General features: G+C 39.4%; 1 protein-coding gene across 1 annotated transcript in view; it reads left to right on the plus strand.

Moving 5' to 3' along the window:
* Nucleotides 1-24,406, plus strand: part of LOC129730686 (uncharacterized) — a 139,066-nt gene that overhangs the window by 71,531 nt on the left and 43,129 nt on the right. The gene's annotated exons all lie outside the window — the stretch shown is intronic.

The raw sequence follows: 24,406 nt of genomic DNA on the forward strand, positions 1-24,406 counted from the left end.
CAATAGAAACTGTTTCATTTTCTAAGAGCAATGCAAAATAAGTTTCACTGTACAATCTTACTAACGTTACTAGTTATTAGTAGTTATTTGAATAAACAAATTGAGGATAAAATAAGTGGCACACAGTTCTGATTCTCCAGTTTTTCAAATAGATTTTTATTTCAGCTAGTCTTTTTAAAAAAATATTTGGCGAACTCTAGCGAAACTATAGCTACCATTTCCGCTTAGAAACTCAATGCTGGTGAAATTTTGGGTTAGGGAGGAACTTGCTATGCGGAGCAAGTTAATTGATAAAAACATTTCAAATTTGCCACAAAATAGAGCAAACATTATTTTGGAATTTTTTGAAAAACTAATTTTTGTACATATTTCAAATTCGTATTTGTCTGTAAATTACACAATTTGACTGTGAAATAAACTATTTTTGATGTAAATACAATCAGAAATGTTCTTAGAAAACAGCATAATCGTTTGCGAGGTTTTTCAAGAAAACATTTTATTTATTTTATTTGTTGCTGCATACGACTTTTTACATGCTTTTTGTTTTGCAACTGATCTTAGGGTACGATGCTGGCCTAACTAGTCAGTCGTTGTAGGTTCGTGTCTCGGCTCGAGAGAGACTGTTAGTGTCTGCAGGATCGTAGCGCTAGCCCTACAATCGCCCCGTGCACTAAACAGAGTTGGCTGCTAAATCTGTGGCCAATAAACAAAAATACTTTCAATATTCTGAAAGCCAAAATAATTAGCTTGATTGGTGTGATGTTTCCGGCAAAGCTGTAGTTGGTAGTTCTATTTAAAATATTGATTGAATATCTCAAAAAGCTTATTTTTTTAATTCTAAGTTGCCAAATGTTACAACGTTGATTATTTGAACACGGAAGAAGTTAAAGAAGGAATAAAAACTCAAAGTTCTTTAGAAAAAATCCTAATAAAAAGGATGTGGGAAAATTTCAAGAAACATTTTTTTAACTCCATACCAAGTATGGAGCTCTAATCCCAAGCAGGTCATTAGTTTCATCAACTATGTTGTACCTAATTGGGGCACAGGTTTACAACGAAACAGTTCTACTCCATTAATGAGTACGAGCAATCCGTAACCTATGCACAGCAATCGGGGCCAGCCACAAAAGACAATCAGCAAGACTGTGGCAGTGTCATTTCAGTACCCAGTGCCCTTCAGTCATACAAGTATATAACTGCAAACACATGAACTGCTTCCGGAACGTTGACGTTTGATGTCCGAAGATTTTATTGAGAATCTTGACTGTGTCTTCAAACTTCACGTCCTTGGGAAGTTTTGGCAAGATGTAGTTGAGATAGCGGCTGTGCGAATGGGTGTCCAGCTTCTGGAGAAGTAGACGTACCTTCGCCGCATCATTCAGCTGGCCTGCATCGTTCTTGAAGAGGTCCTGGTAGCAATTAAACCAGCGTTCGAACGTAACTCCGTTTTCTTCGTCGAAGACAAACTCGGTGATGTTCGATGAGAGGGACTCTAAAATTTGCTCCGGGGTTTGATACTGAGGCTGCTGCTGGGCCGCCATCTGCTGTAAAAGTTGGGCCATTATGAGAATCATATCTCGAATTCCCGGTTGCGGCTGTTGATCAACTCTATCTTCTGCCATGTTCGTGGATTATTGAGATCCTCGTCCCCAAAATGATATGTCCGAAGGTTTAATTGAACTTAAGAGCTTTTATTCAAGAACACGTATTTATATTCGAGGTTGGACAAACAATAAACAAATGATACACTCTGATGTCAAAGAAAACTTTTCACTGCTTGCCTTGATGTAATAATCACTAAACACTAGTATTAATTTCTATTTTTCAAATTACCTTTTTCTTCTTTAAAAACTTTGTCTTTTCATGGTAGACAGGTCAAATATAATTTTTGCGATTTTCTCAAATTTGCAAATCTTCTATTAAGCAGTCAATAATCGTGTTAGCTATTTTGTGCATTCATGTTTGTCTATCTGTCTTCTTAAAATATGATATAAGCACCGTTTTTATTCAACGCATAACAACCTATTATGGGAACAACAACAAACAAAACAACACTTTGCTTTTTTTCCGTTGTTCAAATCATCGGAAAAAGTCATGGGAAGTTAAGGGTGAACATAAAACTACTTAACCTAAGAGTAAAAAACATTTTGATTGAATTGATTATTTAGGGAACAAAACTTGTGACATGGGTTTGCGTTTTTTTTTCTCAAATTAAAGATAATGTTATTTTACGTTCGGGAAATATACTGCGGTTTCACTGTGTTTCGTTTATCACGCGTTACATAGATTCTAAACTTTTCGAAAGTGAATTCACAACTTTTTCAGCATTTTGATTTGCTAGTCCATCAAAGTTGCATCTCTCTGGTCATCTGCCAACATCTTCAACTTGTTTGCATCCAGCGCTCAAAATGGTCAAGCTGATAAAAAAAATGATATTGGGGACTAACATTTCAAAATAAGTGATTTCGAAACTTAAAAAAATAACCTGAAAATCAGAAAAAAGATCTTAAATTTTTATTTTTCAAATTAAAAGAACATGTCTTGCAGAAACCGTTGAAAAGCAAACAAATTTATTTTTAATTTCGTCCAAACTTTAAGAAAAAAAAAACTTTCAAACTTTAAGAAAAAAAAGGTAACTTCCTAAGAAGTTGTACCTAGAGGAAGCGTGTTTGCAGTTAGTGAAATGCGAATCTGAAGATATATACGGCAGCAACGTCAATTGAGCCTGTGACGATTTTCAGTTCCAGAACCTAACACCGGATCATTTAAAGCGCCTCATTTTCGACAGCGGATTTAAAGCCACCAACTATGCAGATGTCCGGGCAAGACTACTTTTCATGCTAGAAAACGTCCAATCGTTAATTGATGAGTATCAACGCCTTGTCAACTTGAGGCAGATGTTACATCAAGACAACCAGTGAAAAGTTGTCCTTGACATCAGAGTGGAAAATTTGATTATTCTTTTTCCAACCTCGAATAGTATGTTCTTTATTAAAAACTCTTATGTTCATTTAAACCTTTGGACATATCAGTGATCAACAAAATTTAATTTTTTTATTAACACAACTAAACTGTAATTGAATTTACACTAACCGTACACTGAAAGCAATCGGCACGATATTATAAGGTGTTTCGCACTTGTATTCGCCCTACTGGTCAAAACATATGGAATTCACATGCGAAACACTTTTGAATTGTTTACCGTGCAACACCTCATTTTCAAAAGGAAAACACTTTCAATTCATGTGTTATGATATATAGAAACATGCCATGATGAACTGCACACACTGCCCGGTGGGAGTTTATTTCTGTAACTGAGAGAGCACACTGTGTATAACGACTCATTATATCTAGGGTAAATATGTATAAAACGTTCCCATTTCATTTGATTATAACAGAACTTAAGCAACAGTTATGTATTAAATTGTTAATAAAACAAAGAAAGTCTATTATCTCAAAGATTACATGACTTATTTGAACATGACTAGTGTCATACGAACGAGTCATCTCTCAAACTTACAAATAACAAACTTCATAACAATTTGATATGTGGCTCTAAAATTATGGAAAGAAAAGAAATTGTTGTGTTTAGTATAAATTTGTTTGTGGTAGTACAAAATTTATGCACATTTGTAAGTGCAAACACGCATCACCTAAGACTGGCAACTAAAATTTGTCATCGCCATTCATTAAGCCTTTCGACAGATCATGCAGCATAAAAATCAGCTCAACACCTACGTTTCGAGTACAAATAAGCAAACGTGCAAAAAAAAAGCGGAAGCAAAAGAGCTAAGGCAGTAGGGAGAATTCGCTTGCAGATGAGCATCAGTGCCCAAATTTTCTTGCCACCACATCATCGTTCGTGTCTGCTATTCGCACTGGACGCACTTCCGTCTGATCATTACGACGAATAACAGAGAACGAGAGTGCCACGTCCGTGTTTGATCGCAAAATAGTTTTGCTAGTATGGTCGAATCAGGACCAGAATATCCATTTTAAAAGTCGTTCACCAGTACTAAAGAGTTGTGCCTACACTTTGAAAATAGAGAGTGATTAACACGATCAGTAAATCACAAGAAGGTAAAAGAGATTCGTTAAAGGCACGAGCCACAGGTAATAATCCAAACACGCGCCATAATTGTTTGCTTATAAAATAAAATTTCCTCCTAGTTCGGCAAGTCGAAGCACGACCGGACAATAGCAGCAGCTAGTCAAGCCTCAATAATCAAAAGCCTTCCGCGTGAGGTGAGCAAATACGAATCCTCATACCCGACAGGCACTCACGATACTGTCATTTCAGGGCTTTTGTTTCCTGCACGATTTTGGATTTTATTAGCAATCGGTGCGGTGGGAGATTGCTTAGCAAACACTTTGGCACAGTGGTGACGATAGCAAGACGGACACGTGGAGAGCGGAAGCCATCCTGTTGGCACACGGTGCGGCATTAACGGACGGCCGCTGAGATCTTTGTGAGCAAGAGCGGCCATTGGGCACGGACATTCGGTGCTAACCGACCGGGTGAGATACCTCTTGAGTCGGTGCAACCAGACAGCGCAGGAGAGCAGTGACGGAGTTCATCGCTATTCATCGGTGCTCAAAAGGGACACGCAGCCGGCTTAACGGCAGCAGTGATTGGCTAGGTTTGAGGCAGAGGAACCGCTGGCAGGCGACACACACCAGCGCCGCGACGTGGAATCAACGACGGCTTACCTCGAGAGGCGGTTGCGACGCAGATTGCCTGTAAGCGGAGTCTACGGAAATAGCTGGCACCACAAGACAGTGGCGTTGTGCAGCATCAAGGCAGGCGATCGTGAAAAGTCGGGAGCACGAATGAGAATAGAGACAGGAATGCACCCAGTGTCGTCACATTTCAGGCTAAGTGCCGAATAAAGGTAAAGCTGTGTACTTGTTGATCTGGTCAGTTGATGTAATGGGCCGATGGCGGCGTAATAAACTCTTATGATGCTAACTTGTTAGTTTGGGCTTTTTCTCATTTTCTTGAGTACCTTACGCAGCATCTGTGTGTAGAGCAGAGCTGTCAAGATTATACGCAACAAAATTCAAAGACTATTGAAAAATATACCTGCTTTGATCGATATATGTGGCCTCAACATAATTTAAATGTGGTATCGCACTATTTGAACGTTCCAAATTCATTGATTCCTTGCGATGTGTTTAATACTGCTAATGCACGACGAATCGGCCATAGGATATGATCAAAGTCAAACAACAAATCGTTTGAAATGGTTTTATCGAAATGACAACATCCTCGACTTTTGGCTTCTGTACATCGCCTTAATTCTGAATATATTCATATTGGGTGGTATTCGGTCATTTTCAGCAGGTTTTCTGGCATCAATCTAACACCGGAAATACCCATATTGGGAGGTATTTATTTATTTTGGTTGTTTTCCAAAAACTAAAAGTGGTCGCCTTTAAATTCAAAATGGTGTCCAGGGTCAATGTTTGGTTTCTATGCATCATCTCGATTACGGAAATATTCATGTTGAGTATTATTCGGTCATTTTTGACTGCTTCCTAGAAGTTGCCATTTAGCAATTGAAAATGGTGCCTGAGGTCAATTGTTAGCTCATTGCATCATTCTGGTTCCAGAGATACTCATATTGGATGGTACTTGGTTATTTTAGGCTGTTTTTCACAAACCGGAAGTCGCCGTCTTGGATTTCAAAATGGTATTTAAGATAATTTCTGGCCTCTGAGCGTCATTCTGGTTGAAGAAACACCCATATAGGGTGTTATTTGACCTTTTTCGGCTGTTTCCCTGGAACCGGAAGTCGCCAACCTAATCTAAATCCAAAATGGGGTCTGTGGTCGATTTCAGCTGCTGTGTATCATTCTACATCCGGAGATACTCATGTTAGACGGGAATCGGACATCTTTGACTGTTTTCCAGAATCCAGAAGTTGCCATCCTACAATTCATAATGGTGTCTAAGGTCAATTTTTAGCTTCTTGTAACATTCTGGCTCCTGAGATACTCATATTGGGTGGTATTTGGTCATTTTGGGCTGTTTCTCAGAAACCAAAAGTCGTCATTTTGGACTTAAAAATTGCCTGTGAAATCAATTTCTGTCATCTGGCCGTAACACTGGTTCCAAAAACATCCATATTGAATGGTGTTTGGTCATTTTCGGCTGTTTGCCAGATACCGGAAGTCACAATCTTAACATTCAAGATTGTGCCTGTGATCAATTTTTAGCTTCTGTCCATCTCTCTGGTTCCGGAGATACTCATATATAATGGAAATCGTCTATTTCAGGCCGTTTTCTAGAAACCGGAAGTTGCCATCTTACAATTCAAAATGTTGTCTGAAGTCGATTTTTGGTAACAGTGCATCATTACGGTTCCGGAAATACTCCTATTGAGTGGTATTTGGTCGTTTCTCGCTGTTTTTCCGAAACCGGCAGTCGCCACTTTGGATTTCATAATGGCATTTGAAGACAATTTCGATCGATTTTAGCTCCTGTGTATCATTTTGGATCCGGATATTATTATATTGGGTGGAAATCGGCCATTTTTGGCTGTTTTCCAGAAAACGGAAGTTGCCATCTTACAATCCAAAATGTTGCCTGAGGTCGATTATGGAACAAATTTGTTTCTACTAAAAACATTCACCTGCCAAATATGGTTCCATTTAGTTGGTTAGCTTTCGAGATGTGCAGAAATTGTTTCATTTCCACTTCCAGAAAAAGGAGGTGAGTCCAACTATTATGGGCATATTTGTTACCCCTTAAAACATCCACATGCCAAATTCGGTTTCATTTGCTTGGTTCGTTCTTGAGTTGTGCAGAAATTTATGTTTAATTTGTATGGGACTCCTCCCTTCCAGAAGAGTGAGAGGTTTCAAACTATCATAGAAACCTTTATCGGAACCATAAACCCCTACATACAAATTTTCACGTCGATCGGTTTTGTACTTTTCGAGCCTATATGGATCAGACAGACAGACAGATTGGACTGCATTTTTATATGTAGGGGGAAGTCCTCTATGTCCGGACGGCCTCTATGTCCGGACAACAGTGATTTTTCGAAAACAAGAAATCCTAATGTTGTTTGGACATGATGGGAGAAGAGTAAATGAAAACTTTTTGCAGTGTACAAATTTTGGCATCACTGTCTGCAAAGGTAAACAAACGAGAGCTGTCAAAAGTTTCAACCTGCTGGTACAAAGTGTAACGCCTAAACCTTATACTAATCTTGAAAAGACTTTTTTGGACCCTTAAGGGTGAATTGCACATAGAAGTCAGTGTTGGTAAGTTTGTTTTGCATTGCAGTGCATATTAAACGCATACCTAATCAAAAAATTCTATGGAAAAAACAAATTCTTCAAAACATTAGTGAGTCCTCTATGGCCGGACACCATCTCGTCCTCTGTGTCCGGACAAGAAAAAACTAAACATTGAACATGGATTTTTCAAAGACTCTTTCTTCTCTAAAACAGGATATGGAACAAAAAACAAAACCTTCTTGGTCTTCGGAGAATCTAAAGACTTCTCTGAATATGGTGCTCTCGAAACAGATGACCATAAGAGAAGCAGCCGTAAAGTACGGGGTACCTAAAAGCACTCTGCAGGATCGTATCAGTTGCATCAGATCTGGTAAAGATATGATTATGGGGCCCAAGCCCGGTGGATTTACAAGGACATTTTCCCCCGAATACGAGGAGCTGCTTGCGCATCATGTCACGGATTTGGCAAATCGTTGTATGCCACTTACCAAGAAGGAGTTTTCCAAACTTGCCTATGATCTCGCGGTAGAGCTCAAAATTCCACATCGCTTCAACATTGAGAAGGGTGAAGCAGGGAAAAATTTTTATTACAGTTTCATGAAAAAGCATGGCTTTACACTGCGAACTCCGGAGTCGACAAGTCTTATGAGAGCTGTTGGATTCAACCGTCCACAGGTCCAGTTGTTTTACTCGAACCTTGACAATATGATGACGAAGTACAGATTCGAACCGTCCAGAATATATAATTGCGACGAAACGGGAGTTACTTGTGTACCTAGGCATCAAAAGATTCTAGCTCCCAAAGGTGTTCGACAGGTTGGTAAACTAGCTTCTGCTGAGCGTGGAAAAAATATAACAACCATTTTTTGTATGAGCGCATCCGGGAACTACATTCCACCACTGTTCATCTTCCCAAGGCACAAAATGAACCCTAGACTCATGCTGAACGCCCCTGCACAAAGCATGGGAGTGGCTCAGCCAAAAGGCTGGATGACTGGGGATTTCTTTCTGAAATGGCTCGAGCATTTTGTGAACTTTGCACATCCATCATCCCAATCGCCAGTATTGTTGATTCTTGACGGGCACAGCAGCCACAAGACGCTACCAGTGATCAACTTTTGCAGAGATCATTTCGTCCATCTTCTGAGTCTTCCGCCGCACACGAGTCACAAACTGCAGCCCCTTGACAGGACATTCATGAAACCGTTTAAAAACTCTTATCATGAACGCTGTAACGCGTGGATGCGGAAAAACACAGGAGCTCGAATAACAGACTACGAAATTGCTGGGCTTGTGGGAGAAGCTTACGGAAAGGTGGCACGAATTGATATTGCAGTTTCGGGTTTCCGGTGCTCAGGAATTTATCCATTCGATCAACATATTTTCTCGAACGTTGATTTTCTTCCCTGTGATCTTACAAATCTTCCGCTGAAAGAATGTACAACTGACCCTGAAGATCTGGATGTCAACCCGTCAGCCCATTCGGTAGCTACAGTTGTCGCATGCATCCAAAAACTGTCACCTCTACCCGATGCCGCACAGAAACGTTCGGAATCTAGGAAGCGAAAATCAGAAAAAAGCACAATTCTTACATCATTCTCAAATAAAACACTGATTGAGGAAAAGGAAAAGAAAAAGCGAGTTAAGCAGTCCATGCAGAATTTTCGTAGAAAACAGAATCCAACCGAAGGACAGAGCGAGAACAACAAAGAAAACCACTTGGAAATAAAACGTCCTAGACGTGTTTGTTTAGTTTGCCAGAACACCAACAAGGAAGGCTTTGTAAGGTGTACATCATGCAAGGACTGGACACACAAGGCTTGTGCGGGTATTGTAAAGCGTCTTCCTACATTTTTGTGCCATTGGTGCAGGGTTTGATGAAGAAGATTGTTTTGTCCGGACATTGAGGACACTGTGTCCGGACATAGAGGACATGTTTCGTTTTGACTGAATATGAATTCAAAATGTTTTCAAGCACTAATCGAAACTAAGCAGGATTATTTTTTTTCTCATGTTATTTCTTGATCATAATATTGTTTTTCTTTGAAATAGTAAATAAATAAATAAATAAAAAGTTGCGTATTTTTAGTTATTGCTTAAAAACCTGAAGTGTCCGGACATAGAGGACTTCCCCCTATAGATTACAACATCAATATTTTAGAACTTAAAGAGTGAATCATTCATTGGATTGAAGCGTTCATATAAATCTATTCTTACAAATCAAAGTTTGAATGAGAAAGGCTGGGTCTGACCGCTAGGTGGATTAATTTAATAAAATTATGGCGTTTTAGTGTAACAGTAATTACAAAACAAAATAAGAGCAGTGCATTACCAACTAAATAGTGTATCCAACTGCATGAAAGATTTGTTGTTTGTGATAAACATAGCTACAATATTGACAATCTTCCTTAGGGGGGGCGTATTATATCTGTTTACCCTACAGCGACGCAAGCGATGAGACACTTCAGTTGGTGGCTGTGAATGTGAAAATGTGTGAAATTTTTTTTTCTTTCTTTATGTTTTCAAATAATGCACGGTGCCGTAAATATAAATGCTTGTCGTACTTTCTAATGGAAAATCAAAAATCGCTTCGATTCTGTACATCTTTGAAAAAAAAAACAAGAAAAAACGCCGAAAAACCAAAAAAAAACTTTTTTTTCCACCCACGCCCAAGACTTTAAGAGACTGCAAGAAACTAATAAAACCACCTGAGGAATTAGTACCAGCTAGCTACTAGCTTAGTACTAACTAATCCCCATCTTTCGAGTGAAGACTGTAATTTTTGCAGCTTTTCGAGAAATTTCAGTTTGAAAAAGTGCATTTTTTTATCCAAAATGTCCTAAACCCTATGAAAAAGTTGAAAATTTGCCCAAGATATGTTCGGCAAAATTATGTATTTTTGAAATATAAAAAGATGTCTAGAACATAGAAGGCCTCTAAATCACACCAGAAAAAGTTATTGGTATTTTTCGATTTTAGAAACTTTTAGAATGTCTGTGTATAAAACTACCTGTATGTGGTTGATTTTCAAGAGATAGAATCAAAGTATCTTAAGCAAAGTTTTTATACATAAGATCATCGGAAAGTGCTCTCGACTGTGACTAATGTATAATTTATTAGGGATTTTCGGCTCATCAGTCAGCAAGCATTGGGAAAACGAAAGTGTCGCTACTTCTTCTCCAACGTTTCGACAATTTATTTTGTCTTTATCAAGGAGTCTGTAATATAGTGTACGTACAAAGGTGTGGTTTTGTCTTCAAGTTATACTTATTTCGTTACTTACATTAGCTCTATGTTTTGTTGTCATGTTATTGTCTATGTTTCAATTGAAAAAAGTCACTGTTGTTGCAGATATTGTTCTTAGTGTCACTAAAAAACTGTTCTACTCGATCGCATAGGAATTTACATGTTATACTAATTTGTACGTCTTTTTGAAAAATTGGATTAAATAGATTAGATTACGCTGTTCGATTTTTGTCGTGTACGTTTGAAAAAACTTATTGCATTTCAGTATCCCGCCTAAACTTTCAGCCAATATGGCTACCCTGAAAGCTCTTCTGCTATATTCGTGCAGTTCGTGTTGTCCGACGTCTATGCGTTTCATGTTGTTTGTCATTGCTTGTTGTGGTACGGAATAAATCAGCATATATGCTACTAAGTCCGTCGGTTTCACTTCGTTTGTTAACTGTGTTTTCGTTTGTTGTTATGTGACATATTTCTAAAATTGGTAGTGCGGTTCAGAGTCTATGTGTATATAGAGTCGCGCGAAGAGAAAATCTATCGTTTCGGCAACACAGTTTTTGTGCCGTTTGTTGCCAAGAACTATACAGTTCTGTTTTTTACCATGTGTAGAGCTAACTAGAGCTCTACCAGGACCTGTGATCACTTAGAAATGAAACACACGAAGTCCTGTACACGAACATTCAATTCGCGGAATCACCTCTTTTGGATGATAGATAATGATGATTGATTTTATTAAGTTACAATTTTGCTTAAATATTAACCTGTGTAACTCAGAGCGAAGAGACTCTTCCCCTCCCTTCTAGTGGTTCTATTCTAACCTATAGTATTTATTACTCTGTTTCGTTTTCGAGTAGAATTTTAGTACATATTATTATACCGCGGCGTTATAGAGCGCGTGCATCGGAGCACGTGCGAGAGCGTATGGTATTTGTTCGCGCGCTACTTGTGAGTATCCGAGAGCGCGCAAGCTCCCGGTACCGTGCGCAACCGTGAGCGCCTAAGGGTAACCGTGAGTTACGCTGTGCCTCCGGCTTCTGTTTTGCTTATAGTTAAATTGAAAAGGTAAACATTGTGTGGCTTGCTCGTTAGGATATTTACATTTCGTAAGCCACCGATCGTTCGACGCTTTATAACTAGGACGCGTGGTTATTGATTTTCAACGACTCATAATAAGGATGTTTTGTTCTGTTCGGTTGAGTTTATAATACAAAAATGCCTTGATGTCGTTCTGTTCAGCCAACAATTCATAATAAGGAACGCTCTAGAATGCTATGTTATTGCAAGGTGTTTCCTGCGAGTTAAGTGAACTCTGTGGCAAGCTAATGCTCTAGTTCATGTTAAAATTGTTTTGATTCTCTACAGTATTGAGTAAGCTCGGCAGCAAATTATGGTTTCTAGCCTGAATTCTGATGCATCGTGACGGAACATTGAGTAATCTTCGCGGGGTGTGACGTCACATCTCCCCACTCTCCCGAGGTGGTTGTTATCGCGATGAGATAACAGCCTAATGCCTAGTTATGTTGGTTTTTTTTTGTGCGTCTTATTTACCTAATATTTTCTTCTTTCTTATTTTTCTTCAATGTTCTGTACAACATATTACATACACTTATTCGGCCCCCTATATCTCACATCGGCGGCGTGCTGGTGCTGCGTACTGGTGCTCGCTGCTTGGTTGCCGTATTTGGACCTGGCGGGAGTGTCCGCCGGTGGAGGTATTCGTCGCCTGGTGATGTCGTCATTGGTGTAGTCGGTCGAATACCCGGAGCGCCGTGCGCGCCGTCATAGTGGAGGCTCGCCCGGTCCGCCGCGTTCGAGTTTGTGTTTGTGTGAATTCCTTCTTTGGCGGGGGTCCGTCCTGCGTCTGCCGCGTTTGTTTTCCTACTTGCGCACTCTCCATACTGCGCATGCAGCTGGGTGCCTGGTTGATGCTATTTCACGTTAGGTTGCCCCTGCTATATTATTACGGGGTTCAGTAACTTTAGGTAATCCTTACTTGGCGTAAATTCAAAGCTTGGCCAGTGGACTCTTTGGGGCAGTAAGGTGTCAGCTGATTTCTTTGGCTTGCCCTACTTTTGTCTCGGGGTGATGTACCTTGCATTGTTTTGCTTGCAATGTTTCCACTTGTTTTTTCCATTTGTTTGATGCGTAATGCAAACATGAATTTTGCAATTCGAATGGGGTCGGCCAGGATATTGTCCCCTTGATTTCCGTGGGTGATTTTACTTCGATTGGTAATCTCCCCATGAAGTTTTCTTAGGAAGTTTTCAAATGCGTAACTGATGCTGTCTCGATTAGTCTGAGCTAAACCAGATCGATAACTGATATCTGGTTAGCTCTCGCCCATTTTTTTATGCTGTCTGGGATCTGTGTTGAATTGGTGGCTTCGCCGCGTTCGTGATCCCTCCCTTGATCTAGAAACTGGAGGCTGGTGGTTGTTCTCTCCTCGACACTGCTTGAAATACCTCACCCGCCATCGACTCCCACCATCCGGTCTCCCCTTAGCGCCAACTGCTGTCTTCTGGCGACTCGGTGGCATCTCCTCGTAGTCTCTAGAGTCCGCAATCGTTAATTCGCTCATCTCGTCGTTTAGCTGCTTGGTGTCTTTTTTATCTTACGTGCTAACCCTGCTAAGCAAGTGGTGCATTTATTTTTTGCTAATAATTCATCAATTCTTTTTTGGTTTGTTACTTCCTTTCCACTTGCTGTCTAAAATTACTTTTCACTCGCGTACGGGCCTCTTACATTTTATTTTTCTGTTCTATCTTCTACTTACAATCTATGCCCGTATTTTTTCTTCTTTCGGTTAATATATTTCCAATTCTCTTCCGCTACTAAAGTGTACAATATTTTTGTGTGTATATTTTTTTTATCTGATTTTACAAGAAATAATATTTAAATGTGCATTCTTTCTTTTATTTCGTTTCACTTTTAACTTTGATATATGATGTTTTTCCAGATTAAACATCATGTTGACACATATCAATCCGATTTATCTTTAACAGGCCTTTTACTTTCTATGTTGAAATATCAGCTCGACTTGTCCTTTGGCCATTGAATAACTTTTTTTCAATTTGATGAAAAATCATAAATGTTTTGCTTGTTTGTTACCTTTTGGTTACATATTTTTCCATCCTCTTGCTTTTCTTTGGATATAATCTTTCATTTTCCTTACAACATTTTCACTAAAATATATCTGTTTCACACATTCTTTCATCTCTCTATCTTCGTTTCATCATGTTCTCATCGAACAAACCGCATCGGTTAAATCTCTTCCTTTTCTTTGTCAGGTATTCTCTGTCTGTTTCATAAATAAATCTTTTCGTTGTAAACAATCGCGTCGGTTAAATATTCATTTTATTACTTCTGTCTTCATATATCTCCTATCATCGACTCTTTTAAAAACTCTCAATACTCTTTTGACTTCCTTGTTTTCCATTAGGTTTTGTAGTTTTATTTTTTTGTATCTTTTTTATTCTCTCTAGAATTTCTTTTTATCCCGCCATACTTACATTTACTTACACTTCTCCTGTTATGCAGTAGTCTGCATAATACCTCTCCCCCTTCCGTCCGAAGGTGCGACCGCCCGCTCTAGAGATTCCTGAAAGATAAGAAGGTTAGGAAATAAACGAAAACTCGCACACTCAATCATCCTGGGCCGGCTATTCCCTTGTTTTCCTTTCACTCAATTTGCACTCCCGCCAATCATTCTGGGTAACCATCCCCGTTGTCTACATTCGCTCGTTCTTAACTAAAATTAGAATAGTCTGAATCTCCTAAAGTCAGCAGTCTTTAGCGTCCAAAGTCTCTCCTAGTTCTATTGTTTTCCGTCATTTAAATTATCTCCATCACACAAAATTCCCTAGTACATCATCAATCGATTTTCTGCTTCTATTTCTTATTCAAACCTCGTTTTCATGAGGTCTTTTGTTCACTATATAATTTTTCTCCTTTATTTTTTCCATTACAACCTTCCAGGTCATCCTAGTCCTTTAAATTCCCAAAGTTTTCTATTTATTTAACTGTTATCGGCAGGGTTCCTTGTCCCTCACGCCTTCATTCGTATTTAAATTTTTCCAACTGTGTTATGCCATTTGAGTCGCTTTTTCGGCGACTTTTCGTATTTCTTCACGCCATTTCCTTCTTTAAACCTTGTCACGCCTTCTGATTCCTGTCATTGAAAGGCTCTTGATATTTTCGGCGACTTCACGCCTTAACTTCAGTATACTTTTCCATACAGCTTTAGGTGCTTGCTATTATAACTTATGCCATCCAATATCGTATTCCAATAAACATACTCTGCCGTCAACTGAAATTCATATAATCAGTCATAATATCGTTTAAGTCGGTTATTATGAACTTTCTCTAAACGGTTTCCGTTTTTGATTACTGTGGTCATTTCACTTGGGAGTTCCACTACTTCATAAGGTCCTCTCCACATATTCTGGAGCTTTTGACCAGGTCCTGTCGGGACTGATTTCACTAAAACTAAATCGCCATACATGGGCTGCCATTCATTTGCCTTTCTATCATAAACTTGCTTGCGCTTTTCTTTTGAATCCTTTAGGTTGGCCTTCGCGTTTGCGTGGAGGTCGAAAAATATTTTTCTCATCTCTTGTGTATATGTTTCATATGTTAAATTGTCCACTCCATTCCGCTTGTAAATGGAGGTGGGAATGCGTGCTGTACGTCCATACAACAATTCGAAAGGGGTGTACCCCGTTGATGAGTTTACTGAAGTATTATACTCAAACGTAAAAAATGGAAGTAATTTATCCCACGTGTGCGGTTTTCCGCCAATAAATTGCCTTAGGTAAGTTTTTAATTCACGATTTGATCTCTCCACCAAGTTAGCCTGTGGGTGATATGGGCTAGTGGTAATTTTCTTGATCTTCAAAATCTTGCACACATCTTTCATTAGTGCGCTCACAAAATTTGCACCATTATCCGTAACTAATTCTAACGGTGCCCCAAATTTGCATATATAGTTTTCCACAAAAGTTTCAGCTACTGTGTAGCTCTCTTGATTCGGCATTGGTGCCGCGATCAAGTATCTAGTCAAATCGTCTTGCATGACTAATCCATATTTGTTCCCGCTATCAGACTCGGGTAACACAACTATATCCATATAAAGTTTATCAAATGGTTCCGAAGCAGTTGTCGTAATCTGCATTGGAATCCTGTTGGACTTACAAATTTTGTTCTTCTGGCAGGACTCACACTGCCGCACATAATTCTCAATATCTCGTTTCATAGTGGCCCACGTAAATAGTGTGCCAATCCTCTGGCGCATTCGTCGCGCTCCAACATGCCCTCCTAAGGGTGCATCGTGAAATTCTTTCAAAATTGTTTCTATCTGATCCGGCGCAACCAACGTACGCTCTCCATCAGCATTATATAGTATAATTTGCTTCTTTAGCTTACCCGCTAGAAATTGAATCATTTGTAAAATCTCCCGTTGTTTGATTTTTCTAAATGAGATTAAATGAATTACCCCAGCAGCTTCCACAGCCGTGGGACTTCTATTGAAACTTTCTAAAAACAGTGAAAAGAATTTCCGGCAGTCGATTAATGAATTTCCGCTGCCGTCTAATATAAAACCGCCTACCTTCTTGTCTTTTAATTTGAGTACACCATCCTCTACGTATTCTTTCAGTCCTTGTGACAGCTGATACAGTGTCTGAAGTTCTCTGTATGCCGTCCGACTGTTTAAAATGACAAGACGAGCTTCGATATTTCTCTCATCCAATATTCTCTTCGAGACTTCCACCGTCTCGCTCGGTATCAGGTCATCTGATAATGCCTGTGAAAAATCATCATACGAAATATTGACGAGTTGTTGCTAATCCTCGTCCTCAGTGATGTCCACAATGTCTATGGCACTCAAATCTTGTATTGTGCCCTGTAGTTCATCTGAAGTGTTTTTCCGCTGCTCTAGCAGGCGTTTCTGCTGGCGCGTAATCATTGCTATCTGTCTGTGGGGAGCACTTTCTTGCCCCTGACATGTCCCATCTGACAAACGTGACAAAAAATCTGCGACTACATTCTCGCTTCCTTGTTTGTACCTGATGCTGCATTCCAAACCTTGCAACTTCAGTCTCGAACTTGTCAGCGTTGGAGATGTCTCTTTGAGCCTCCAAATCGCTATAAGTGGTTTGTGGTCCGTGTAAACGATAAACTTTTGACCAAAAATGTAATGTTTGAAATATTCTATGGCCCATACAATTGCCAGTAGTTCCTTTTCTATAATATGGTATCTTGTTTCTGCTCCCACAAGTGCACGACTCGCGAATGCGATCGGCCGGTGCATGGATTTTTCGTTTGACAGGACGGCCCCAATAGCATATTTGCTAGCGTCCGTCGTTATAACAAAAGTGTCTTTATAATCTGGACGGACTAAAACAGGCTCTGTAATCAGCGCGTCTCTAAGGAATTCGAACGCTTCTTGGCATTCTTTTCCCCACACAAATTTAACGTCTTTCTTCAACAAATCATTCAGCGGCTTGCGCTTCTCCGCGATGTTGGGGATAAATTTCCCGTAAAAATTCACTGTACCCAAAAACGATCTTATACCTTTCACGTTAGTGGGTGGCTTAAGGCTCTGTATGGCCTGTATATTTGCATTAGTGGGTTTGATGCCGTTCTCGTTAACGACATGTCCCAAGTATTCTAATTCTCTCTTCAGAAATTGGCATTTCACTGGTTCAATTTTTAAGTAATGCTTACGTAGAGCCCGTAATATTTTACGCAAGTTGTCATTATGCTCGCCGATGGTGTCGCCGAAAACTATAATATCATCGAGGTAAACAAATGCTTTCACATCCCCGATCTCAAACAAAACTGTATTCATCAACTTCTGAAAGTTTGAAGGACTGTTCTTCAACCCCATTGGCATTCGTGTAAATTCAAAATGACCTTTTGGTGTGGAAAACGCCGTTTTAGCCGCATCTCGGCGATCAATTGAAACTTGATAAAAACCCGATTTCAAATCAATTGAAGAGAACTATTTCGCCTTTTCAACATTATCCAATATCTCATTTATAAGAGGTATTGGGTATACAAACGGTTTTGTGACTTCGTTTAACGACCTGAAGTCTACCACAATTCTGTGGCTTTTATTGCCGTCAGCATCCGGTTTCTTTGGTACACATAATACCGGCGCATTCCAGGGACTCGTACTGGGTTTTATAATACCCTGCGCCCTCATTTCATCTATTTCTTTATTTATATGCCTTTTTGTGGCCTCGGGAAATCTGTATTGCCTTTTATAATTAGGCACATCTGATGAAGTTTCAATAGTGTGTACTGCGGCGTCAGTCGTAGTTAATCTGTCGCCTTCGAAAAAGAAAAGGTCAGCAAAGCTTTCAACTATATTCTTCACTGTCTTAAATTCCATATCAGGCAAGTGGGTCAAATTTAACACTTGCCGTAGGTTTTCAATTCTTGCAATACCTTTTGACTCTGGTGTCAGCTTGTGCTCCAACAGGTCATAGTCAAGCCTCGAGTCTAGGTCTAACTCGGGCATTAAAATATTTTTCGAGTCAAGAAAATTGTTCTCCGGCTCTTCATTCTGATATGTTTGGTGCTCCCTATTTATTTCGCTATTGTCCACGTCAGCCTCATTGCGGACTGTGTTACTAGTATCTCGCAGCTCGTTCTGCACAATGACTCTATTTCTGGCTGCCATATAAACATGTCGACTAAGGACTTCTTCCTTGGGCATGCTCCACGGACTCAAGTCGTCCTGACCTCTATTGCCGTGTTTCTTGAACACGATGCCGATTCCCAATTTGAAGCGTATGCTTCTATAAAAACTCTGCTCCGATTATTCCGTCGCTTGGCAAATTTTCTAATATATGAAATTGTGTCGGGATTTCGAAGTCTCCGACTATTAAATCCAACGTAATTGTACCTGAGGTTCGTACAATGTTGCGGCCGATACTTCCAAAAGTAGTAACATTCTGTGTATTTACCGGTACATTCAAACGGTTTACAATGCCTGCATTAATTATATTCGTACAAGCGCCTAAGATCAGGTTTAACGTAAATTGGACATTCTGCTTAGCTAGCAGCGTTAACATTGAGCACCCTTTGACATCATAATAGACGCGCTTAGCCACACAAGCGTTGTTATCTCTTATGTGATTGCACGCGGTCTCCCAATCTGATATTTTAATGTAGCTGGGTTCATCTGTGCACATACGCCAGTCGACGTCCTGACACAATTCTGCGAAGTCATCGCTGAAATACTCTTGTGCAAACGGATCTTTTATACCTTGGTAATTTGTATCCCCCCTTCCAGTATGTCTTATACTCAAAATATTTCGGTGTCTGCGGTCGTAGTGATCGGACCGTCCGTTCATTGATCCGCTCTGACCATAATAATTGTGCTGCCTGTTTCTGGCATAGTATTCCTGATTACGCCAATGCCTAGGAGCGTCGTGATTGTTATAACTGGGCCGATTCCCGCTATATCTTTCATAATTTCTAGTTCTGCGACTGATATGCTTATCTCTTTTGAACCACATTTTTTTATAACTCGTACCCGTGTGGTTGATTGAGAAAATATTTCTGCTTCTGATACAATGCTTGGGCGCGGCGTGCTGTTTTTCGAGCAAATCTACGCCACGCAACCGGTTCTCAATAAGATATGTTTGATCTCCTGTTCATAATTTTCTAAGTAATCAATCAGCTTTTCTAAATTCAGCGCTTCTCTACCTCCGGCGGCTTCTTTCAATAAGCTGTTGCAGCCCTGCTATGCAATGTAACCGGAGACTCACTATCATACAAGACTTCTCACATTTGTTTTCGTAGAAGTCGATTTGTCTCTTAATTTTAATTACTCTTCTTTTGTATTCAGGGAAGGTCTCACACTCCCTGCCTCAATGTTTCTACCTGAATAATTACCGCTTCTATAGCCGCTTCTATATTTTCTCCAAATTCCTTGTAATGATTCTGCTTGACCTGTTGCCAAGTATCTGCTCTTACTTTGTGTATCGCGGCAGCTGCTTTGCCCTTCAATTTCAATAATATTATATAAATCAGAGAAGTGTGTGGCACTCCCTCAGGTATTTTTAGGGCAAAATGCTCAATATGGTAAATGAACGCTTCTAGTTCGTCTACCGATCCGTCATATTCTGGGATGCACTGCATGGCATCTCTTTCTGGGAACGTGTACTCCATCTCACAATAAATATTACTCTTCCTGATAAAAAAGATTCTTAAGTTTCTTCAAAATAATAATTACAATTATTGTAAGTTATTTCCAAGCATTAATAATAAGAATTCTATATTGCTTTAAAATATTATAAAAAATTACTAGCACTGTAAAAAAAATATCCGTCTGTAAAGACAATTGTAAAGGCTTATGTGGCCTTCTTTCTCTTTTTCCTAGGTATCACTAACGCTTCTGTTAGCCAGATGTGATAACGTAGCGTGACTGACTCTAATTTCTTCGTCGCGCCATCAAAAAATCTGAACACCAGGGTTCGAACCATTTGGTGTTAAAGCTTCAATGTTTATTTTCTGTTAATCAATCAAACAATTATTTTAATAATATTTTTACCCCAACATATCTGAGATAAAATAGTCATTTTTTTATATTGTAATTGAACCAATTTTACAACTAATCAAAAATTGTAAATGTTCAAATTAGATGGCGTTAAGAGCTGTTTCATAAGAATATTGCAACATCTGTCTCCTTACGACAACATTTATCAACATTTATCACATATCTTTGCAGTCTGTTAACATTTTCCCCCGGCGGATATTTAATTGTATCGCTGCGCGCGTTGCGCTTATTGATATACTTTTTTTTTTGACCTACTAAACATTTCATCACTACTGAATCGTGTTGCTTATGCTAGCAGCACGATCTACCATCGGCCATTAAAATTACTGCATACAAACCGCGACCTTGACCGTGCCTGGCACAGCTGATCGCAATAACACTGTAAAATACGCCACCTATTCAACCTGGTGGCATAAGAACGGGACGACAAGCATTCTAGCATATGCTACTATACTGTATAAGTGAAGACGCGATCGCAGAGGCTCTCACGCTCCTTTTATATCGCTAACGATAGCGTAGCTCCCAATTTACAGACTTGCTGTATGGCTACCAGTGAGCTAAAACTCTTTTTCAGAACAATTAAGGTGAGTTCCATGTGCGTAACTCTGTCTGTTTGCGTTCTACAATTCGTCTTGCCATCGGTGTTGCCGCAGGCACTGCTATTTAATTAGTCAGGTCGTGCAAATGTCAACTAGTTTATTTCGCTGGTACGGATTCACATTATTTTTGGGCGAAATGAATGAATCTTTTTTGTTATAGGGAAGAAAACCAAGAACTTACCGATTAAAATTCATCCTCCTGTTGCGACAGATTCGTCTAAAAAAAAAACAAATAAATCGAGTTCGCGTAATGTTAGGTTTCTTCCAACACTCCTTTACACTATTTACACACTGGTAAAGAAAATCCTCATCATACACAACAACAGCTTCGCATTTTTGTTCTTGTCCATTTTTAATAATTTTTCACTTCGTCTTTACTCGTATTATTATTGTATAATTGTTTACTTGATCATATTATTTTTCTTCCTCTTGTTCCTAGTGTGTACTATGCAGGTACCCACTGTGTCGCTTCATTATCACTATAATCCACTTTTACATTTTTCTTACTGCGAGTGAGAACCAAGTTTATTTTTAACACTATAAAAGTTTGTAACCAATGATCTTCCTTACTATTTTCTGCTGTTTTTTTCTTGTTTCGCGTGCACAATTTTTTCCTATAACACTTTTAGTTCTCGTTGCACAATATCCACTTTCGTTCAACGTCACACACTTTATACTTCGAACTATTTTATCGCGCTTTTTACCGTTATCGAACACTACTTATACTTAAGCTTCTTTTGACTTTATATTACCTCGCGTGGTCCGTTTCCTTTTCTAGAAACCAAAAAAACCCGCTGTCACCACTGTGTAGAGCTAACTAGAGCTCTACCAGGACCTGTGATCACTTAGAAATGAAACACACGAAGTCCTGTACGCGAACATTCAATTCACGGAATCACCTTTTTTGGATAGATAATGATGATTGATTTTATTAAGTTACAATTTTGCTTAAATATTAACCTGTGTAACTCAGAGCGAAGAGACTCTTCCCCTCCGACCTGAGTTATCGCCTATCTAGCGGTTCTATTCTAACCTGTAGTATTTATTACTCTGTTTCGTTTTCGAGTAGAATTTTAGTACATACTATTATACCGCGGCGTTATAGAGCGCGTGCATCGGAGCACGTGCGAGAGCGTATGGTATTTGTTCGCGCGCTACTTGTGAGTATCCGAGAGCGCGCAAGCTCTCGGTACCGTGCGCAACCGTGAGCGCCTAAGGGTAACCGTGAGTGACGCTGTGCCTCCGGCTTCTGTTTTGCTTATAGTTAAACTGAAAAGGTAAACATTGTGTGGCTTGCTCGTTAGGATATTTACATTTCGTAAGCCACCGATCGTTCGACGCTTTATAACTAGGACGCGTAGTTATTGATTTTCAACGACTCATAATAAGGATGTTTTGTTCCGTTCGGTTGATAATACAAAAATGCCTTGATGTCGGAATGCTCTAGAATGCTATGTTATTGCAAGGTGTTTCCTGCGAGTTAAGTGAACTCTGTGGCAAGCTAATGCTCTAGTTCATGTTAAAGTTGTTTTGATTCTCTACAGTATTGAGTAAGCTCGGCAGCAAACTATGGTTTCTAGCCTGAATTCTGATACATCGTGACGGAACATTGGGTTATCTTCGCGGGGTGTGACGTCACACATGCATGAGCGAAAATCATTTTTTGAAATTCTTCACAAGGTACACAGTTTTGAAAGATTACACCGTTGATGTTTTGTTAAATTTAAGTGAACCAGTGTACAGGTTTAATGTTGGATTAAAATGTGTGAGTAAAACTTCGGAAAAACACATATTATTTATTACGCTCAATTACAACACTTTTCATCCACTCCTAACATTATCACCTTGTTTATTTACATTGCTCGATTAGTACCCTCGTTTGACACTGATTTGGTTCCTTTGGTTTCATCTTTGCGGGACTCTTATTATAAACATAGACTCTGGTGCGGTTGTGTTTTTATGTTGGTCAAGTATGTTGACATCATGTAGGTTAAATGTGTGTTTGTTTTTAATACAGTGGTTCAACAGTGCCGTCTTTTCGCAGAGTGTTGTGAATTGTGAATCATTTATGTTGGTGCCGGTGTTATATAATTTTTATAGCATATTGAGGTTTGATTTGTGTCCACTAATTCGAATTTTTAGTTTGTTTGTTGTCATACCTATGGCAGTCTTTACATGGAATGCTGTAGATAACGTTGTTGAGGTCTTCTTTCGGTATTTTATCTTTCGTTCGGGAATAGTACTCTTTGGCTGTGTTTGTGTTTTGTGTAACTATTTTTACTGTTGTGTAGTCTTTTTTCAGGAACTTACTGATTTTTTCGGTGAGTTGTGGGATGTATGCCATTGAACGGTAGGTATATTGCAGGTCCGGTTGATCAGCTACATTCTGCTGCGTGCTGCTGCTATTTCTGTTGTTTCTCCAGTTGATAAGACGGTGTCGCAGTGATTTTGGATAGTCATTAATTTGTTAATGTCGGTTCATGATTTCCACTTTTGCAGCTTCCGACAAACCTGGGGATAGCCGGTCCACTCTATTTATAAAATTCATAGCCATGTTAATCTTCTGATGTGGAGGATGTGTCGATGTATAGTTGACAAGGCGGCCGCTTGCAATCGGTTTCTGATACCATTCCGTTGTGATATGTTGGTCGTCATGTCTAACCAGTAGCATATCGAGGAACGGTAACCGTTCGTTCTCTTCCACCTCGCAAGTAAACTGGATGTTGGGATTATAGTTGTTGAATGTTGCCAGAACGTGATCAAGTTGGTCGAGTGGAATGGCTGTGACCAAATCGTCGACGTATTTTCTGATGAACGGTAATTTGATGTTTAATCGTTTTAAAACACAGTCAAGCAGTGTTTCTGTGACAAGATCCGCTACAGTGGGAGAAAGCGGATTGCCCATAGCTGTTCCCCATATCTGTTTGAAAAACTTTCCGTCAAATTTGAAAAAACTAGCGTCGACACAGAACTCTACTAGTTCTAGGAAGAGGTCCAAGGATATATCCCTCGCGAAAAGACGGCACTGTTGAACCACTGTATTAAAAACAAACACACGTTTAACCTACACGATGTCAAAATACTTGACCAACATAAAAACACAACCGCACTACCAATTTTAGAAATCTGTCACATAACAACAAACGAAAACACCGTTAACAAACGAAGTGATACCGACGGACTCAGTTGGTTGCATATATGCTGGTTTATTCCGTACCACAACAAGCAATGACAAAAAACATGAAACGCATAGACGTCAGATAGCAGACAACACGAACTGCACGAATATAGCAGAAGAGCATTCAGGGTAGCCATATTGGCTGAAAGTTTAGGCGGGATACTGAAATGCAATAGACCATTTTACGAGACGTTTCTGAACTCAATTCATGAATGAAATTTGACAGAAAGCTCGGAACCGCTGACATAACGCACGTAAAAGCAACAGCAGGATCCGTGACACCTGTCAGTTCATAAAATGGTCTATAAGTTTTTTCAAACGTACACGACAAAAATCGAACAGCGTAATCTAATCTATTTAATCCAATTTTTCAAAAAGACGTACAAATGAGTATAACATGTAAATTCCTGTGCGATCGAGTAGAACAGTTTTTCTTAAGAACAATATCTGCAACAACAGTGACTTTTTTCAATTTAAACATAGACAATAACATGACGACAAAACGTAGAGCTGATGTAACTAACGAAATAAGTATAACTTGAAGACAAAACCACCCCTTTGTACGTACAC

The sequence above is a fragment of the Wyeomyia smithii genome, chromosome 3 (assembly GCF_029784165.1).
Source record: "Wyeomyia smithii strain HCP4-BCI-WySm-NY-G18 chromosome 3, ASM2978416v1, whole genome shotgun sequence".
NCBI lineage: Eukaryota > Metazoa > Arthropoda > Insecta > Diptera > Culicidae > Wyeomyia > Wyeomyia smithii.